At 36.2% G+C, this 20,988-nt stretch overlaps 1 non-coding gene across 1 annotated transcript; it reads right to left on the reverse strand.

The window, feature by feature from the left end:
- Nucleotides 1-621: 621 nt before the first annotated feature.
- LOC125089570 (U6 spliceosomal RNA) lies at nt 622-728 on the reverse strand. Its single transcript, XR_007123978.1, has one exon. It is a non-coding gene; the product is annotated as a U6 spliceosomal RNA (small nuclear RNA).
- Between the last annotated feature and the right edge of the window lie 20,260 nt (nt 729-20,988).

The raw sequence follows: 20,988 nt of genomic DNA on the forward strand, positions 1-20,988 counted from the left end.
GGTAATCCCCCCAAATTAAATTTAAAAACTACAAACTCACAATTGAAATAAAACCAATAACAAGCAAAAGGGAAACAAGCAACCAAACAAGCAACCAACCGATGGAATTAATGCTGAGATATAGATCTTCAAGGACTTTAGCAATTGAATTTATTAATAAGGTATGCAAGTCAAATGTTTACAGAATTCATAGGGAAATAAAAATGGAATATAAATAAGGAAGCAATTAAGGATCATTAAAAACAGTTATTCTTTAAGAAGTGTAAAAAAAACTTTAAAAATTAATCACTGAAATTAAAAAGTAAAAAAAATTGTTTTCAAAACCTCAGAGGTTATATAATGTAAAGTAAATTGCTTTTTCTGCCTTCCTTCCCTAATGGCTAGAAAGAACTGTTGATTCCCCACTCTTTTTTTTTTTTTTAAAGATTTTATTTATTTATTTGTCAGAGAGAGAGAGAGAGAGAGCGAGCACAGGCAGACAGAGTGGCAGGCAGAGGCAGAGGGAGAAGCAGGCTCCCCACAGAACAAGGAGCCCGATGTGGGACTCGATCCCAGGACGCTGGGATCACGACCTGAGCCGAAGGCAGCGGCTTAACCAACTGAGCCACCCAGGCGTCCCAAAAAAATATGGAACGCTTCACGAATTTGCGTGTCATCCTTGCGCAGGGGCCATGCTAATCTTCTCTGTATCGTTCCAATTTTAGTATATGTGCTGCCGAAGCGAGCACTGATTCCCCACTCTTAAAGAAGAAGGATTCAGTTCACTTGGTCTGCGCTTTCTCTCTTCCTTTTGCCCCATCCCCATGTTTCTACTAGTCATGCTTTTCCCCTTAGGTCTCTTAATTAACTGAAAGAGTTATTTAATACATTAATCCTTTGTCATCTGTTAATGTTAGACAGCATTGTTTGCATTTTCACAATGTAAGTTGAGAAATTTATCTTTCATCTTTTCTGGTCTCCTCCAATTCTCAATTACCGAATACCACATCTTTACATTTTTACCATAATTTTTTACCTTCTGTTCTTTCACTACATCTAATTCTTCTTCTTTATGCTTATAGGTGGCATATAAAAAGAGAAACAATGGCCAACATATGTAAACTCAGAACTACATAAATGTTCATCACAAAACCAAAGTGAATTTGAACCTTTTAAAAGAAGATGCTGTGCTCCGACTTCACAAAAGTCTATGCTGCTCAATCAAAAAGGAACAGAGCTAACAGGAATGAGTGAGATTGGGGAGGATGGTGGGAGGGTACATGCAGTAGAATATAATTCTTGTATTTTACGTATTAGAAGATGACCTTTTTGCTCTTAACATTTGAACACCTGTAAGTTTGGGATGCCTCTTACAATGATTGTTGGCCAGGCAGCAGTGGTCATCTAGTTGTTATTGCTTGCTCTTGTGAAAACTTGACCAGGAGTACTTATAATCATTATTTTAATTGAATGATTCACATTATTAGTACTACATTCTTTGAATTTAATTGCCATTTAAAATATCATCAGGAGGAATACACTATAATTCAATAATAATATAAAGCTTTATATGCATAAAAGGACAGGAAACAGAGCAGTGCATATTTGCTAAAATGTATGTACAAATAAATCTAGACAAGTTAATGCAATTAGTACAAAATAAAAATTCTAAATAATAAGAAAGTATTGTGCTATGGTTTAATAGGAACTTTTTTTTTACTGGTTATGATAGTAGTACATCTAATAATTATTGAACTGATAGCTCTTTAAAGTCAATGAAATATGATTTTAAAATGTGTGTATTATAATATGACTTACTTCTCAGTAAAACCTTTCAGCTTCCTTATTTGTTATAGTGAATCACTCTCTTCTTGATTTTTGTGCAAAACCTTCTAAAAGCCTGGTTGAATGTGCTTTGCAGACCTCTGACAGAAGCAACGGATGTTCTACCTCTTTGCTCCCTGTATATATTACCCCTTTCTAGAGTAACAAGTTTTGGCTGGACACATTTTCAATTTCCCTTGCAGCTATGACAGTGTGACTATGTTCTGCTCATATGATGCAAATGGAAAGGATATAAACAATTTCTGGCTTTTGTATAGAGAATAAAAGGAACTTTTCCTCCATCTTTCCCCTTACCACCTTCTTACTTTCCCTCTTCGTTGAGACTGAAAGGTAAATATGATGGGAGCCATCTTTGACAATGAACCCAAGAGCAAAAAAACCAGGAATTACAAAATAAGAGTAAAAAATAAGTTCTAACATCACTGAGTCATCGTCCTAGCATTGGATCATCTGTGTTTACTGACCTATGAGAAAAAAATAAATTTTTATTTTGTTTAAGTCAATGTATTTTAAGAGACAATAGATTGCTCTGTTAGCATGAGGTAGGATCACAATAGTTTGAAGGATTAACCTTTAAAACAGAAAAAACATGTCAAAGTTTAACTCCATCTTTTTAATAATTTTTCCTGGAGATAGTTTTTGAGGATTAATATAAAAATCTCATTATCTGGTAAGTGTTACTGAACTCTAATTTTGGATACTAGGGGAAAATTGTACAAAAATAATTATTCCACATGTGAGTATGGAAACCTGGAACTATACGGTATGAGGAAAGCAAGAAGACTCCTGTATTCATTAAGGTCAATGCTAGCTACTGTATTAGATATACCCTGAAAGCTCAGAAACTTGATAAATGTTCATTTCTTGCTAATGTCAAAATTTATGGTGTGCTGGGGTGTAAGGATTCTTCCCTTGCAAGTTCTTGCAGCTCTTTCTATTCAGCAGAAGAGGAAAGGAGTGAGGTGAGGATCATACATGGGAAGTTATAATCAAAGTGACATTCATCTCTGGGCACTGCGGTGACTCAGTCAGCTAAGCATCTGCCTTTGGCTCAGGTCATAATCTCAGGGTTCTGGGATGGAATCCACATGGGGTTCCCTGCTCAATGGGGAGTCAGCTTCTCCTTCTCCCACTGCCCCTCACACTTTCTCTCTCTCTCTCTCTCAAAAAAAAATAATAAATAATAAATAAAAAATACTTTAAAAATGACATTTATCTCTTCTGCTCATATTACCTTGATCAGAACTTAGAAATATCATGTTATCAGTTAGAGTCCTTCTAGATAGAAACCACTTTAAGGATCCAAAATAAGGAGCTGGTTTCAAGAAATTTAATACAGGAAGTTACACAGGTAATAAAAGAGCTGAGAATTCTAACAAGGGACACTAGGCACCTCGGGAGCAGGAAGCTGTTACCTCCTCTAGTTCGAACAGGTTGTGTTACCAGAATCTAGGTCAGGTTACTTACTGGAAGTAGAAACAATGGTGGGGCTGTCTGGTGGGATTGTCTGCAGAGTCTAGCGCTCTGCTAGGGATGTAGCCACTAGTTTAAATGCCATCCTGGTCTTTCCCTACCTCCCACCCCTAATATTCCTCCGGTATTTCTCACTTGTGAAATCCAGCTGGAAGCCACTAGTGCAAGCCTAAGGAACACAGGCGGGGTGCAAGGGTCCGTGTCCTAAAGTGCAGAACTGATCAGGGAAAGGGGACCATCTCTAGGTAAACAAGTCACAGATGGACACGTTGGCCCACCTTACTACAAGGATGCTAGAGAATATAGACGGTGTGCCTGTGAGCCAGGAATACCCAAATTAAAGGGAGAGGTTGAAGACTTCTAAAGTCAGTTAGCAAATCCTTTTTTAAAAAGTACCAAGTCCACTGTTGATAGATTCTGAATATATTATTCATTCTGCCCAAATCAGCTGTTTAACATCTCCTGCATTTTAAATAAACTTGGCAGATTTTTTGTTTCTTTTAAATAAGGTTAGTAATTTTGCAGAAAACACTGGGCTATCAAAAAGGCAAAAGGTTTCCATTTGAGTTGATTTAATTGTATAAAGATTCAGTTTGTAGTGAGTGGGGCAATAAAAAGTCTAGAAATATTAATTTCTCTAATCTTCGCACATCTCAGTGTCTTAAATTTTAGATTCTATAGCTGAAATCTCAGTGGTTTCTTACTTTCAGCTAACAACAAGGCTTCTGTTAATATTTGTTAGAGAAGCTAAGAAGGAAAATTTTTTCAGTCTCTTCCCTGGATGTTCACTGCAACAATTTTTTAAAGTATAAAAATGGCAGATTATGTTTTTATTTCCTCTATTGCTTTCTCTGCCTCTATATTACTCTCATTTCATTTTTCTACTTTACTCAGATGACCACTGCATTTTTAATTAACAATTACTGGCATTAGTAAACTGATCTGCAACAAGGATTGTTTCTAGTTGAGAAGACCCGAGGGCTATTATAATCTAGTAAACAGGTCACCTTAAAGGTAAAAGAATTTCGGCTTTAAAGTGGCAAGGAATTAGACTAGAGATGATTAATCAGCCACACATATAACAAAAACTATTCAGAAAGTAGACTTTTCTGTATCAACAGTACATATTAACATTGTAAATTTGGGGTGGGCATGATTAAGGTCTCCAAGGAGGAAATAGTGCTTAAGCAGTAATTTTTGGAAAACAGAATTCTTTGATACCATAAACAAGTAGATTTGATTTTAATTTCATTCCAGATATTTGAGAGAAACTTAGTATTATGTATCATTTTAGAAAACTTGTGGTTCTTTTTTTTTTTTCGAATTTGCTAGAGGTGGGCAAATAAATACATTTTGAAAGTAATAATGCCTCACTGTTCATGTTCAGCCTATTTTACCAAATGTACTCAAAAAGCCTAGCAAATAGTAATTCATTTTAACTCACATGATCTCTGTGTCCTTTGAAGCTAGAAGATGTTATGATGGTTTTAGTGCTGCACTCCTGACTCCTTGATTTAAATCATAAATATTACTCTCTCATGTTATAGCTATAGAATCCAGATCAAGCAAGGTCACACTCAATGGAAATTTAGAATAAGGATGGCAGATAGTTTCATCTCACCATCCATGATGGTAGTGGCTGTTCAGTGCTGTCATGAGAGATTCTGAAGCTGTATCTGGTTCAGTAAGATAGAGTATGGCGATTAATATTGATGTCTTCTGGGGCACCTGGGTGGTTCAGTGGGTTGAAGCCTCTGCCTTCGGCTCAGGTCATGATCTCAGGGTCCTGGGATCGAGCCCCGCATTGGGCTCTCTGCTCAGCGGGGAGCCTGCTTCCCTCTCTCTCTCTCTCTCTCTCTGCCTATCTCTCTGCCTACTTGTGATCTCTGTCTGTCAAATGAATAAATAAAAATCTTTAAAAAAAATATTGATGTCTTCTACATGCATGGGAAGGGAGGAGATTTGCCATTCTTGTTTCAATCCTTGAGATATCTGAATTTCTGTTCTAAATGGAAAAAGTAAGTTGGTGCAGATTTTCAGTGGGTAGTACCATATAGATAGTTTTCAAGTTAGCCAAGAAGTATTTATTGAACGTGAAGACAACAGAGTTCTTTCCACTTCTCTAGCTGCGTATAATGGCTTTTTTTTCTTTTCCTCACTGCTCCACAAATGACTCTTCTAAACATTAACTATAGTTGAGAAAGGATAATTTTCCAGCTATGAGGGAGTGCTATTCAATCACCAGTATGCAAGTGTCTGAAAGCCTGTTGATAGGACCAATAAAAAATGTATTGGATTGCTACTTTGTGTGTTCTCTCATTTTGTTTCCTGAGTTAGGAGACAGAGAAATCAACAGAAACTGATACTCAAATAAGCATTTTGTTTGCATGTTTTGCAAAGAGTCGTTAAAAATACGTGGTGAAGAAAGAAAATAGGACATAATGGAAAATGTGGAAGTTAAATTTATTGCTGGAAAATGTGGTTTTAGAACCTTCTGAGGGCTAGAATTATTTTTAACCCAGGTGTTTTAGTGTAGGGCCTGTACTTCCTTATTTTAGTGTAGATGCCCCTAATAAGTTTTTATTGAATAAATAATGTGTGCCAGGCACTTGGAATGATAGAATATTCACAAATTTGGTGTGTCCGTTGAGCCTATTTTAAATTTTATTGTAGTGCTGGAGATACGAATATGAAGTCTGCTGGGGACTAAGCAAACAGCAATCAAAGACAATTTTAAAATACCCTAATTGAAAGCCTTTTATTCATTGGTCAAATTACTTTTTCTTTCTTCTGCAAGAATTACAGTTTCCCACTGTTAATAATAATGTTCCTGAAGAAATTTCTTATCTTTTTTCTATTGTAATATAATTATTATACAATCGAATGCACATATCTCAATTGTTCAGCTCGATTACTGATTACGTTGACAATTGGGTTCACCATTGTAACCAACTTTGAAAACAAGATATGGAACATTTACATCACTCTTGGAAAGTTTCCATGGGCCTTTTTTTCAGTCAATTCATCTCCCATCCTTCTTTGTTTGACAAATCATTTTCTGACTTTTTTTTTTTTTTTTATCCATCCTTAGTTTTTTCTTCTGGATTTCCTTATGAATGCAGATATTCAATGTGTACTATTTTGTGTCTGGGTTCTTTTGCCCGAGATAATGATTTTAAGATTCATCCATGTTTTTACATGTATCAGCAATTTATCATCATCATCAATCATTTTTTGCTGAGCAGTATTCCATTATATGAATATACCAGTGTTTGTTCATTCATTTTGTTGGTTTGTTTCCAGGTTTTGGCTCTTATAAGCAAGATGGCTATAATAATTCTTACAGAAATATCGTGGTGGTCAGATATTTTCATTTCTTCTACCTAGTGTTTAGGAGTAAAATGTCTGGATTCACAGGGTATATAAATTATAAAAAGTCCAGAAAAGTTCCCCCTAGTAATGGTATCATCTTACATACCTATATTACAACAGTCATTATCTCTTCTAGTAGTTTGTCCCATTCTTTGTTTCATCTTTTTTTTGGCTGTACAATTTATATGTTATACTGTTTGATATCATTCCTCATATGTCAGATACTCTGTTCTTTTTAATTCCTACTTGTACTTTTTTCCCTCTTAGTGTCTGCGAGGAAACTTTTTTTGATCTGCTTTTAGTTCACTGATACTTCCCTCTGCTTTGCCAAGGCTGAAGTTAAATCCATCTTTTTTTTTAATTGATCTACAGTTGACGCACAATGTTACATTAATTTCAAGTGTACAACACAATGATTCCACAACTCTTAGATTATGCTATGCTCACCAGAATGTAGCTACCATCTATCGTCATACAACACTACTGCAATGCCATTGACTTTATTCCCTATGCTCTATGCTTAATCCCTGATTTAATCATTACATAACCAGAAGACTGTAAGTCCATCTTGTATCATACTTTTTTTAAAAAGATTATTTATTTATTTATTTATTTGACATACAGAGAGAGAGATAGCGAGAGAGGGAACACAAGCAGGAGGAGTGAGAGAGGGAGAAGCAGACTCCCCGCTGAGCCGGGATCCCAATGCTGGGCTTCATCCCAGGACACCCTGGGATCATGACCTGAGCCGAAGACAGACGCTTAACAACTGAGCCATCCAGTTGCCTCTGTATCGTACTTTACACATGTAACATTTTATTTCAATCTCTTTTATAATTATAATTTTATAATTCATGTCTTTGCCGACACTTGCCAATTCTTTATACCTGTTATCCACCATTGTCACTATGTTATTTAACTTTTTTAAAATCATGGTTATGTGAAACTCTCTGATAATCTCAATGTTTGAGCTATCTGTGGTCTATTTCTACTATTTCCTCTCTTGTCCATTGTTCATATATTTTGCCTTTTGTTTGCCTTGTGATATTTCATCGTTTGCCAGACATTTCATATAATAAGTAGAAGAAACTGATGTTAAGATATATTTGCTTTTAGAAAGGGCACTTTTTAATTATAAGCTACTAGAGCAGGACTGAGTCAATATGATCTAGTTGAGCTGGGTTTGTGCTTTCTTTCGACATTAGTTTAATTTTGTTTTTTATTGTTTTCAAAAACTTTGAGGATGGAATAAGGAGTTTCCTCTTTGCTGAGTTTGGGGCCAAAGCACTGCCCAGACTCCAGAGAGCTATCTATGCTTCAAAGCGGGAGCCACCAGCTTTTGAAATTGTGGGATATCTACATAGTTTACAACCTGGTTGTCAGATTGCTAGATCCTTGGAGACTTTTTTTCCAATCTTGCCCAATGGTTTCTGAATTGATGGGTGATCTCTTTAGAGATCTGTTACTCCTGTTACCTCTCTACCAGGCTTTGGAGCACTGTGGCTATACTCCGTATAGATGCAGAATGCCTTAAAAAGGTTTCTCTTTAGCTTTGGTAATTGAAAGCTGACCTTTTGTTGTCTGCGCACGTGTGTGTGTGTGTGTGTGTGTGTGTGTGTGTGTGTGCGCGCTCTCTGACCTCTCCTGCCTTTTTCAGATGATAAATTTGTCTCTGCTTCCTTCCCCAGTTACCTTCCTCTGAGGGAGATGGGCACTTGAAAATAAAAGACCCTGAACATTCCAATGGGGCTATCTCTTAGCTCTCATTCTTTGACACCACCTTCCCCTGTTTTTAGGGTATTATTGCTTATACTTGGTGAATACTCCTGAACAAGAACTGGAAGGTGGGTGCAGATTTGGTCTGCGCGTGGGCTTCCTCCAAGTTCTAATCTGCCACGCCAGCCTATGTGTTGCCATTAACAATTCTTTAAATCTGTATCTAATTTCTACCTATCCCCTCCACCCCCACCCCATCCCACTTTCATGGCATTTTCTTTCTTAGCAGCCATGGGTCTCTTTTCTTCTTTGAAAGACTTGGCACTTTCTGGATATGAGTTTGTTTAACTTTCATTGTATCCCCAACTCTTCGATGAGTTTTAAGAACTATGATTTTTATAGCTTATCTACTTTTTGTTGTTATTGATTGGGTGAGAGTAACAGTCTCATAGCTTTCTAATCTGATTAGAAAAGAAACTCCATTTATTATATTACTATTATTATTTAATTTGAAATGCCCTCAGTGTGCATGGCAATCTCTGGTATAGGTACAAATGATGCATAATACAGAGAAGTTAAACAATTACAACTGCCTGTTTCCACTAAAAAATGCTTATAGAAAATCAGATGTTTTTATTCTTCTCTGAGTTTAGCAAACTGGATTTTGTGGTAGTTAAAACATGAGGGAATTCTGGAGCAGGGCATCTCAATGACTCATGCTTTCCTTCTGGTTTCTTGCAATTCAGATTTGGAAACATTTAGCAGAAATATTTTGCTGCTCTGAACTGGTGATAGTGTATATAGGTCCCTAATTGTCAGTGACTCATTTCACAAAAGACTTTTTCCCTGCATTCTATTTCCTACTTTCAAACTTCCAAGAAATATTTTTGATAATTAAAGAAGTCCTGTAATTTCATATACTGTTCTTATTTTACTTTGCAAATTAAGACATCTTTCATAGTCATGACTGCAATTTTTTTGAGATATTGCATATTGTAATTATGCTCTTACTCTTTTTATTTCCAAACTTCATATATTTATTTATTTTAGTCTTTTCTTATAAACCAGTGCCTTTATCTGTTTAGTTACTTTCACTGTTTCTTGAATACAATTCAGATTGTTTATATAAAATTTATCCAAGCATACCCAAACATTTTATTGTGTATGTATGTATGTATATATGTACATATATACACATATATGTATACATAATATATACATATGTACTAATACACATGCACACATGTTAAAAGAACTTCTGTATCAACATAAAGCTTTTCATGTTCTATTAATATGATTTAGATTCTGAAATTCTGTAACTTGTTTCTTTCATTCAATATCCATATATTCTTATATATATTGATAGCCCATTTTTCTTTCTGTTATGGGAATTGTCATATTCATAACTTCGATAGATCATCACAGCAATTTGATAAGACACCTTGCCCTGATTGAATTCTGCCTGGACAAGGATTAAGTAGCAATTTGACATATGTTTGTTTTCCTTTGGTGAATATAAATCTTCCACTCTTGGAATGGAGAATGGGTGTCTTCTTTAAGTTAATTTTTGTAGCACTTGTTTGCAAAATCTTCAGAGTAGTTTCTATTCCTAAAATCTCTTTTATTGGCTTTGTATTTTTGAGCTTTATTGGTATAGTGGAAAACAAAATTGCATAGAAACAGTGATGTGCAGCTTTCTTTTCTTTTCTTATTCTTTAAGTGTATTTTAGTCTGATTATCCAGTGTTAGACAGGACCCCGTGGACACTCTACACAGCTGATTTACTCTTCTGGGATAGCTGAGTACAGATAAGTTTTGAAATATTACATACCGAAAAAAAACAAGAAATATTACATACCATTGCCAAACAAACTGGACAAAAGTAAATCGTATGTAGAAGCCTTGGTTTAATTAAATTTGAAACAACATGGAGGGATTCTCAAGCATTTGGAATTGGCTGCTTCTTCGACAGATGCTCTTCTGACATTGAAAATAACTAAGGACCCTAAACTCTTGACCTGGACAAAAGGTCCCCTTCCCTGGGCTGGCAAGTTTACATATTTCTGCACAGCTCAAACACACATAAAAATACAAAACACAGACAAAAACGGGGGTGGCTTGGTGGTTCAGTCCATTAAGTGTCTGCTGTTGGAGCAGGTCATGATTCCAGAGTCCTGGGATCTAACCCTGCCTCTCATTTCGGGGGGAACCTGCTTCTCCCTCTGCCCCTCCCCCCACTCATGCTCTCTCTCTCTCTCTCTCTCTCTCTCCCTCTCTCAAATAAATAAATAAAATCTTTAAAAAAAAAACCCACAGACAAAAACAAAAGAAAAACTACTTCTGTCACCTGAGATCTGCCACTAAGCACTGTACAGCATGGCCTAATGTCCTAAACATCTATTCTTGTGGCCAATTCTATTCAGGCTCCAGGGAAAAGCTTCTCCATGTCTTCAGTCTCATGTTCTAGATATCATAAGAGACAGCCTCCAGATGTGGTGAAGATTTAAGGATTATGCCTTTGAACATCAGAAAATGACACTGCTTTATAGTACAGGAAGGATTTGAGAGGCAGAAGTGCTTTATTGGCAGAAAAGACACATTAATTAACTTGTCAAATGTTTTCTTCCAGATAGCTTGCCTGCAATAGATTTTGCAGTATAATGAAGTATTGTTTCTCAGTAGTGATGACAGTTACTTATTTTACTTATTTTCCTGTTTTAATTCATGGTTTTGGATGTGTTAATGAACCTGCAAAATTTACAACAGTTGCACATGATGACTGAAGAATTTTTACAATAAGACACTGCTGGTATTTCCTCTGAAACTTGTCAATACATAGATGTAGAGGTAATTGAGGTGTCTTGTGACATCAGATTTTTACATTGTCAGTAAGAAGGCATTGAATGCAAGGATTGAGAATAGTTGTGGTTTTATGAAAAAGTAATGACTTAATTCGATTTTCAAAAAATTAAATATCAGATTTAAGCAATGGATTTACATTTCCATATTCATGAATTTTAATATATATTTTATAATCGTAATAGGTGACACAATATTTTATAAGAAAAAACTTTTTTGAAGATGTAAAAATAATTTTGAATTAAAAATTTGGGGGGCGCCTGGGTGGCTCAGTGGGTTGAGCCGCTGCCTTCGGCTCAGGTCATGATCCCAGGGTTCTGGAATTGAGCCCCGCATCTGGCTCTCTGCTCAGCACGGAGTCTGCTTCCCTCTCTCTCTCTGCCTGCCTCTCTGCCTACTTGTGATCTCTCTCTGTCAAATAAATAAATAAAATCTTAAAAAAAAAAAAATTTGGCAGTATTTGGGACACCTGGGTGGCTCAGTCAGTGAGCAACTGACTCTTGATTTCAGTTCAGGTCATGATTTCAGGGTCACGGGATCGGGTTCTACTTTGGTCTCTGTGCTCAGTAGGGAATCTACTTGAGATTCTCTCTCTCTCCCTTTTCTGGAGGCCCTGGTCCTTCCCCCTCTCATGCACATGCTCTGTCTCTCTCCAAAATAAATAAATAAATCTTTTAAAAAATTGGCAGCATTTGATGAAGTATATATAAATTTTGTATACTTTTGAAAATGACATTACTTTTATTTATTTACATTGTTCCCATTGGTAGGACAAATTATGTTAAATCATGATCAGAATGATAAAAAACAGTGTTTCTCCTGGTGAAATAAATAAACATAAAATTTATGTAACAAATATATTATTTATTAAGTATATCTGTACTTTATTACATATCCAAACATTATTAGCTAACCAAGGAACACCCAGACATAAGTACCAATGGTTAAATTTAGGCATCTTTTTATATTTTTTAAAGATTCAGCCAAATAAAAACTATAACTGTGCACATATTTTTCAGGTTTTGCTATTATAAAAAGGTATATTTGTCAAGGAAGAAGGGTAAACATAATATATCTAATAATTTATCAATTTGATATTTAGTTTAAAAATTATTAGTTGTTAAATATTTAGTATTGTTTTAAATATTTAAATATGGTATGTGAGTGTATTTGTTCTCTGGTCCTGCTAACATTAGAGGTAGAACTGCCCCTAATTCTAAAAAAAACTAAATGTGGACCAGCCATTATTAGGTTAAAAGTTAAAAGTTATTAATTATACATTAAAATTTATTAATTTTTTAGGTATAAGAATAGCATGCAATTAAATGTCAATGTTCTTACAGAATTATTTAACAGTCGAAATAACATAATGTCAGAAGTTGCTTTAAAATATGACCAAACAAATCATTATAATTTTCCTTGTTTTTATTATCTTTGCTGAACTCTGTTGAAAAGAAAAGGAGTAGGTTTATGCTCCATTTGCAAATTAGAGTTTGGCAAAATAAAATAAAATAAAGTCTCTTATCTTATTTAGTCAAGAATTTTATTTTCATCTTTACCTCAGAAATTATTTTGTAAGTCTTCAAAAGGGCCTGGAAGCACTAGAGTACAGGGGTTAAAACCATGCGTTTTAAAATGAGTTTGACTTGAATTTCAACTCTACATTTTTACTAGCTTTTTGACTGTGGGTAAGTTGTTTATCCATCCTAAATCTCTATTTCCTCATTTTAGAAATGACAGTAATACTACTAACACTAATCTCAGCATCATACCCAGGATTAAACAAAATAACGTATTTTGCTTAACACAACGCTTGACACAGAACAAACAGTCAATAAGATGCTAACAACTTAATAGCATCAGCAGACATTAGTTTTGGATTATGAAACGATTTAGATATGAAAGTGGTTGTTTCTCTGAGTTTGTGGAAACAGATTATTGACAATGTTTATAAAGTTGTTTTTTTTTTCCAGACACTCAGTTGATGGTAGCTTTAGTTAGAAGTGCAACTTTGTATCAACATGGACTATACTGGAGGAGATTATGCTGAGTGAAATAAATCAAGCAGAGAGAGTCAATTATCATATGGTTTCACTTACTTGTGGAGCATAAGGAATAACATGGAGGACACTGGGAGATGGAGAGGAGAAGGGAGCTGGGGGAAATTGGAGGGGGGAGACGAACCATGAGAGACTGTGGACTCTGAGAAACAAACTGAGGATTTGGGAGGGGAGAGAGTGGGGGGTTGGGTGAGCCTGGTGGTGGGTATTAAGGAGGGCACGTATTGCGTGGAGCACTGGGAGTGTTGCATAAACAATGAATCTTGGAACACTGAAAAAAGTAAAATTAAATTTTTTTTAAAAGTGCATCTTTTCTTTCTTTCTAACTCAAGTTCCTTAAAGGGAAGTGAGCCTCTCTGGTTTGGAGACGGTGAAGCTCAAAAATGCTGGGATTCTCAAGTTGGAAGCTTGTGACTGAGAAGACATCATTGTCTTCTTGAACTGTAGTGGTTGGTAAGTAGAAGAGGGATGAGGTTGGATGGGGAAAGAAAAAAAGGGGAAGGGAGAATAAGAGAAGGGGCTAAAGAATTAAAGGAAGAAATACTAATGCTTGGCTCTTAAAAATGGCAGACCATGGGAGAAATGTTCAGATTTTTAAAATAATTAAAGTCATCAAGCTACATAAGTCATATTTAGTATTAGAGATAGGTACATATATGTATGTACATATAGAGAGAGACTGTAGAGCCAGAACCAGAGATGATAGGTTACACACACACACACAAATACATGTATACACCCATATTCAACAAACCAATTAATTAACATACTAATTGGTAAGGCAGTAGCTTTTATGGTTTTTCTGTAGTATGACATAAATATTAGCTGAACAACAACAACAAAAATGCTCCAAATACTCTTAGAAAAATTACATGGGGTTAAGCTGCTCATTTTGGATGTCCACTGAGTGAGATTCCTGAACTTTCTTCATATAACACTACACTTCTCAGCTAATAACGGAGGCTCCAGAGTTCTGGGACGACTAGAATAATGCAGAATAGTCTACAATTTTAATATTACGTGAGCAATATCCTCTTGCTTTTCTGAGTTAAAACCTTGGAGTTACTTTCAGTACCATTCTCTCAGCCTCACATTCCAGTCCATAGAAGACACTTGCATCATACCCATGCCTCCTTTGTTTAATGACAAAAACTGTAACCTATTTATCTCATGCTGATAGTCTTTTCCAGTATCAATTTCTGTATATCATGGGAGAATAGGATACCAAGGCAAGAAAGCAAGGCAGTAGAAGTTACTGTGCAGACCAAAAGCCTGTGAGAGATGGTGAAATCTGTTGCAAGGCTCTGTTGAATTGTCTCTGTGGGTGAGGGTACTAGAGATAGGGTTAAAATCTTGTTTAAAGCTAACCCACAGCAGGTTTGCTAGTTAACAAGTAGGAGAAGACGAGTCTTAAGTAAGTAATACGTAGCCTTCTGTCTGGGAACAAGTGCTGCAAAGAGGCAATTCCCACACAATTTATAGGGAGAAATACATTAGGGGAGCTGAAGAATTGCTCCTGAGACCCATTACATTTGAGCATGATGGCACCTGTTCCAGTGATCTATAGGTTATGTGCCGTGCATGTATTTTTGCTTTGGATGATCATTGGCTGTGTGTGCTGCAAATGCAAGTTCATGTCCATGCTGGAGGAGCAGGTGAAAGGAAATCTTTGGCAAATGTTCTCTTATTAAAAGGGTGAATTCTTTCCAGACAGGTTGGAAAAAATAAGTCAGATAGGCACAGAACAGAGGAAATCAATGACAGGTTTGAGAATGGAGGTTTGTAACTCAGAGTAATAAGTAGAAAAGAAAACAGTAACAGCAACAAAATGCATGGACAGAAAACCTTTCCACCATGGGAATTTTATCCCAGTTAAGAGGATTTTCTTATTTCAGTGTGTGGGATCGCCTGAAGAAACCATGTCCTGTTCTCACCAATACACAGGAGAATCATTAGCTCCACCAGCTGGGAAGGATCTTGTTAATAACCTGGGAGGAAAAGACTTAATATGACAACCCTCCCGTGATGGGTTAAGAAGCAGTTGTTGGTGGGCTTGACAAGACTGTGAAGGGGGATTTTCATTTCATGTTTAACACGGGAAAAACCAGAATGAAATGGGACACCGTTACTCCCTCTTTGCATCTTTTCTTATAACTGTCCGCAGCTGGCACATAAAGGTCTAACCAGGTTCCACTTGAATTCTAGCTCACTTTCTCCAGGTTTGCCTTCCTTTCATAAACTTGAAATTTTCTCATTCATCAAGATTGTTTTGCATCAATGCCTGATTCAACAGTTTCTCCCATACTCACACTAAGATCTTGGTGTCTGCCATTTGACTGCATTCTCCTTGAATTAGGTCACCCTTTCTCAGATAAAGGTTTCCTTCCTTTTTTTTTTTTTTTAATTTTAAAGATTTTATTTATTTATTTGACAGAGAGAGACAGAGCAAGAGAGGGAATACAGCTGAGGCCCCCCTGCAGAGCAGGGAGCCCGATATGGGCACGACCTGAGCCAAAGGCAGGCGCTCAATGACTGAGCCACCCAGGCACTCCTAAAGCCTTGCTTCTAGTAACTGCTTCTTGGTTCTCTAACTGCCAGCATGGGCACAAGGTCCTGAAATTCTGGGCAGAACCCTGTTCCCTGGGACACAGCTGGCTGGATCCATAACTCCACTCAGCTTGCTGGCACCTGACTTCAAGGTGATAGAAACTTGTTGTAAAAAAGCAAGTGCTATTATAGAGGTACAAACTAAGTGCTGTGGGAACCCAGTGGTTGGAGCAGACTACGTTTATTTTTATTAGGGTCTCTGAAAAATAAAAAATATCTTACTCCCTCCCATGGGCAAGATGGGGGAAAGATGGATGAAAAAAGTGAGGGGCTTTTGTTTTATCTAGTTGGACAGCTATCTCCAAAGTAACTAATCATGTTGATTAATGAAGTGAGTGGAGGAAATCCTGAATCACAGCACTTAATAACAAGCAGAGTGGAGCCAACACGTGGTGACATTGACAAGGGCTAGCACTTAGGAGAACAATAGCAGTGGCAGCTACCACTCAGAGACAGCTGAGCTCTACTGGAACTTTGCATTCATGGTGTCAGTTAATCCTCTCAAGAATCTGTGAGCTGGGCTGTTCTTCTTTAATAGATTCCTGAAGAGGAGGAAACTGGCCCAGCTTTGCACAGGCAGTACAAAAGAGCCAGGCCTTCAACCCTGGTCAGTCCATGTGAAGGTTGCTTAACCCTTTCCTGGGTTAACTCCTTTTATTCCCACAACAACACAGGGAGTTAGATTGCATCATCATCTCCCTTTTACAAACAAGAAAATCGAGGCAACTGTATCTCCAAAGTCTGGCTCACCATTAGAATATACTGTTAGTCATAATAATAACAGATAAACATTTGGTCCAATCTAATAGTAAAAACCTGGTTAGAATAGAAATTAAGGCTTGAAAAAACACACATGATTTATTATTTTGTGGAGCAGAAAAGAGAAGACCTGGGTGGTAGTTCTATTTTACCATTTATTAGCTATATGCCCTGGGGCAAGTGCATTAAACTCTCTGTATCTCAGTTGCATGATCTATAAAGTGTGGAAAATAATACCAGCCTCCATACCTCATAAAGCTTTGAAAGGAAAAGAAATGAGACAAGGGATATGAAATTGATTTGAAACTGAGTGTTATGCAAATCTATGCTTTTGTTTTTGTTATTGTTTTGAAAAGGCAACTTACAGAAAAATACTCAATAATCTGAAAATGGTGCGATAAAAGGGCTATTTTATGCTTATATGAATTAAAATAGTGCAGTCACATGATTTTAAGGATCCAAGGAGATAGAAGTTTGCCTTTGTAATGAAAATGAAAATTTAACACACTTTAAAGGCAAACCTAATAAGATAACATATGGGCCTAAAGGATAGCGGTGCCCTTAAAATTCCTAAAGCTTTTTACTCCTTCAATTAAAGAAAAGCAAAAATAATGAAACTTGTGAACAAGACTACCAGTGGGCAGTTAAAGCTCAGAGGAACACCTCACTAGACAAGTATACAGAGTATTTTAGAGTATGCTCTCTGACTCTCTGAAGTGAGTACAAATCTATTTATGGAATTGCAAACCCACTTAACTAATGCTATTATCCAGCCACAGGATTCCCAGAAGAAATATTATTATCAATGAAGTTTTGACTTCCTCAGGATTAGGGAAAATACAATAAGAGGGAAATTAATTAAACACCAGTTAACTAGATCTTAAAATTTTTTAATTTGAAATAAAGTTTGAATTTGAATTGTATGGTTTCTTTTTCTTTTAAAATATGGGATCTTTTATTTATATTTAATAATTACATTCCCACATTACTGGGAAAAAAACATCAACTTTTCTTTTTGTTTACTTTAATCTTTATACCTACCACAGAGATGACTGTGGATTAATTCTTAGAATTTATTCGAGACAATCTTCTGGGTGTTTTTGTATTTCGAGCCTTTTAAAATTAGACCCTTCACTCTTGTAGAATAAAATAATTTCCAATATTGAATACAAAGGGAGGGTCTGTCGTATCCATAGCTAATACCAAGGAATGAGAAATCGATGTAAAATTGGCTACATGTGTCATCTTTCGAAGTTGTGACCTATATGAGTCAATCTCAGAGTAATCTCTCTTTCAGAGATGTATAGTCTAAACAAGAATTTCATTGTTTCTTTGTTTGGGTAGAAGAAAACAAAGAAGGAGTCATACTTCACAGAAAAGCTTCTGAAAATTTCAGGTTGTCTCCTATTCTCTAAAATGCTATACCTATATGGTATTTACCTCCTACTATTCCTACTATGAGGAATAAATGAGATTTGCTTAACTATTTTATCGTACACACCTAATAAACATTAGCTATCTTCAATATTAGCTTAGAGGACTCTTTTGCTTGTCCTGACCTTTTTCTCCCTTCTGTGCCTTTCCTCCTCTGCCCCTAAATACACACTTCCCCTCCCAACCTAACTCCTCTGGAGCTGGTTTGTCCTCCTCTTCCTCCACTAGCACCGTAGCCCGTTGCATATCATGGCTGCTCTTTTATTCCTGCTGTATTTCTCTCTACAGTCGACCAGCACAGTTATGACTTTTCTATGTTTTGACCTTTTCTGCCAGTTCTGCAACGCTGAAACCCAAAAAACTAATGTGGCAACAGCAGAAACTTCCCTTAGAGGGCTGGAGGGGATCCAGAACTGAGCAGGTAAAACCACAGCCCTCCAGCAAACAGAGAGAGAAAAGATTGAGAACACGCCCACTTCAACATACACAGGAGGAGGAAATTAAGTTTTTCCTAGCCAGGAGGGATAAGGCAGGATGCTGACATTTGAGGAATGTATTCTGAATGGAGGCCATTTAATCCTCCCACAGCTCTGTGAGGCTAGTATTATTGCTATCATCCCTATGTTATAGATAAGGGATTCACATGGCAGTAAGTCATGAATCTAGGTTGTAGCTAGAAACTTTGGTTCTAAAGACCCTGTTATCACCCCTTAAATGTGCTAGTTCCCCCAGCTAGGGAAGAAGATTATCTGCAAAGCCTTGGTAAAGGAAGTTTGTGTTCAATTTGTGAGTTTTCTATCTACCAACATGCATTTAAAATGTTTTTATTGAGTGGCAACTATGTATCAAATATTATTCTAGGTACCGGTCTGCTTTGTAAGACCATAGCAAGTTTACATCCCCATAGAAGAGGAGGGACGAATGAAGGGAGGAAGGGAGGGAGGGAGGTAGAGAGGGAGGAAGGGATAAGATCAATGATAAATTCAGATGTACAATTATAGATTAGGTGGTTGGAAAATCATTTTGATAAAGAGAAGTTTAGATTTTATTCCAACTGTAATGGAACTTTCTTTTCCAAAGACTCTTGGGATTTCAACATAATTAGATGACCATACTTCCTTCAACATTGGCAGCAGACTAGAGATTTATGATCCAGATGGGTTAGGTAAGAGGGAATCTGGGGTTTTGGCATTAGGCCAGATGAGTATTTTGGTACTATACTGAAAATAAAAAAATTCAGTAAAAATCTACTTAGTAAAAAAATGCAAACTGTCCGACTGCCATTCCCCTGGGGCTATCCATGCTTATATGCTCAGTGCATTCCCTACTTTCCCCACCTACAAAATATTAAGAGATTTTCTTTGGATAAGCAAAGTAGAAAAGTGACAATACTGTAGATGCTAATTATCATGACCCCCATTAGATGTCTGAGTTTACATCACTACCTTAGAGTGAAGCCTGCCACTCTCCAAGTTGGCCCACAATCACAAATTCTCCTCATCTATCACAAGAGTCTAGAGATAACACCAAAAGCAAACAAGCAAAAAGAAATAATAGTTTAAGTAGGTGTCTTAAAAATAAGGTAAATGTTGAAAGAAATAGTTAAAAAGAATTGAAAATTATTATCTCTGGGAGATAGAAATCAAGGATGAAAAGGATTGTCATTAATTTAAAATATTTATAGAAATATTTGACTTTTATAATTATGCATGTGTCTCACTTTAATACACATAGAAAGTTAAATTTAAAATTTATTATGTAAATGTATTATTATACATTATTAAAATGTGCCCAGATTCATACAGAAGAGACTATTGATAGAACAACTTTTAAAATCAAAACAGAAACTCACTGAGAGGACTGATGAGAAGTCTATCAGGACAAACAGGATTCCCTAGGTCGATGAAGGTGAGTATATGTAGCTCTAATGAGCATCAAGTTTACATTGTCTAATACATAGTTCTCTGTATTTAGAAAAATGTCTCTGGATATAGACAGAGGAATAGTTCAAAATAGCCCGTAACATTATTTTGCTCTTCCATGAGAGAAGCAGCAATGCCTGATGGTTAAGAGCCCAGGTGAACCAAAACCCTTGGTGTGAAGCCTGTCTTTGCCATGAATTAGCTATGCCTGATTCCCATCTGTAAAGTGGGTATGATAATAATACCCAGTTCATGGTATCGTTATAAGGATTAAATGAGTTAATACTTGTAAATTAAGCAAACGTCTGCCCCATAGTAAACATTACATGAGATATTCTTTTTTTTTTTAAGATTTTATTTATTTATTTGACAGAGAGAGAGATCACAAGTAGATAGAGAGACAGGCAGAGAGAGGGGGAAGCAGGATCCCTGCTGAGCAGAGAGCCTGACTTGGGGCTCAATCCCAGGACCCTGGGATCCTGACCTGAGCGGAAGGCAGAGGCTTTAACCCACTGAGCCACCCAGGTGCCCCGAGATTTTCTTAATTAAATAAAAACCAATCATATATTTATTTTTAACATTAACTTTATTAATGTTAGAAGCCCATTCCAACTTTGTTTTAAATCTAAATATTCTAAATATTGGAAAATCTTTTAAAATATTTCTTATATTAAAGCTCACTGCAACTTATTAGAAGTACCTAGTTTTCTATTTTACCCATGCATACAAAATTAAATATACATATATAAAGCACACATGTATCTGCATATACATTTGAATAACAGCATTAGTGGAATAAAGTTATGGACAATTAGGTAAAGTAGATAAGCAGTAAACACATTGAATATATTTAAGATAAAAAGCTTTACACTGAAAAGCAGTGTTAATAACTTTTCAGTGTCAGTTTAATTATGTTTTTTTTTTAACCTCTTCTCTAATGGTTAAAGTTAAAAGGCATAATA

This window comes from Lutra lutra, chromosome 1, assembly GCF_902655055.1.
Source record: "Lutra lutra chromosome 1, mLutLut1.2, whole genome shotgun sequence".
NCBI classification, from domain to species: Eukaryota; Metazoa; Chordata; class Mammalia; order Carnivora; family Mustelidae; genus Lutra; species Lutra lutra.